Source organism: Leptonychotes weddellii, chromosome 11, assembly GCF_054177405.1.
Source record: "Leptonychotes weddellii isolate Sample4059 chromosome 11, ASM5417740v2, whole genome shotgun sequence".
NCBI classification, from domain to species: Eukaryota; Metazoa; Chordata; class Mammalia; order Carnivora; family Phocidae; genus Leptonychotes; species Leptonychotes weddellii.
In genome coordinates, this window is record NC_138379.1 from 44,851,136 (window position 1) to 44,852,443 (window position 1,308).

Sequence of the window (1,308 nt, forward strand, 5' to 3'; positions counted from 1 at the left end):
ATCAACTGTAGACAGGATCGAATGAGATCCTCTGATGGGACAAGAGGTTTGATGTGAGGCAGGATGTTTCACCTGCCAAGAATATACTCCACCCCGTGGCCTGGGGAATCTGTACCCTGGCCTGCCTTCAGCAAAGATTCTGTTGGTCATTTTAGCCATATTTACCCTTTTGGTGATTTTCTTAGTAATGTTAGTAATTTTCCATCTAAAGTCTGACCCTACTCCTTGGCTATAAATCCATTTTCCTTATTATATTCAGAGTTGAGCCAATTGCTCTCCCCCACTACAACACCCCATTGTAGTAGCCCCCCTGGAATAAAGTCCTCCTTACCTTACATCTTTAACAAGTGTCCTTCCTGAATAGTTTATTTTCTTTAAATGGTGGTGGCTTTAGACCCCAAATCAGAGAGCATTATCTATTTTTCCTTCATTTTGGTGCCAGGGATTAAGGGACCACAGGAACCAGTGCATGGATATGTAAAATACCTGAAAAGTGCAATTCTCTTTAATCTGGTCCTTACTAGAGACAGAGGGGCATCCACTTAACTCTTAGTCTTGCTTGTATCTGAAAGCAGACACATCAGGGCAAAAGTGGCAGGGCCCTCTCACCGCCTCGGGCTCCAGAGGAAACCGTGGTCCCTGGATGAGTCACAGGGGTGGCCCTCAGGATTGGAACACGGGGAGGGACCGGAGAGCTGGTGGCACAGTGCAGGCAGATGGATTTGAGCTGAGCCCAAGCTTCCCCTAGGCTTTCCTGGCCGTGCCTGGAAGCGTGTGGCTGCTGCTGGTGTTCTGCTGGGGCAACAGCTGCTGTCGGGGCCTCCAGTTCCCTCTCCAGGACGGGGCTTGTACTGAGGGCTACTGCCATTCTCCCTTACCAACTGGAGCAACACTGCTTACTTCCAAAGACGATCTGATTAAGGCTCTAATATCCTTTCAGGGCTGCTGGGCAAGTGGATCCCAAAGGGCTCTACACTCTTTTTTCTTCCTGAAGTGTCAACATCTGCCTGCACTGCAGAGTGTCTATCAGGGCCAGGGGCCTGTGTAGAGTCACTCAGCTCCCAGAAGGCCATTGGCTGTTCCCACCTGGCAGGGCACCCTGGGCAGTGGCTGGGGAACAGCTTCCCTCGCTTTTTTCAAACCCCTCTGGGTGAAGAGGCCCCCGGTGATCCCCAAATCCTGGTGTTCATGCTTTTGTGCAATCCCTTCCTTTAGAGAGAAGGCAGAATTTGTGAATTCCCTGTGGCCGATGGAATGTGGCAAAGGTGATGAGCTGTCATTACGGTGGGTTATCTAAGGCTGCCTCCC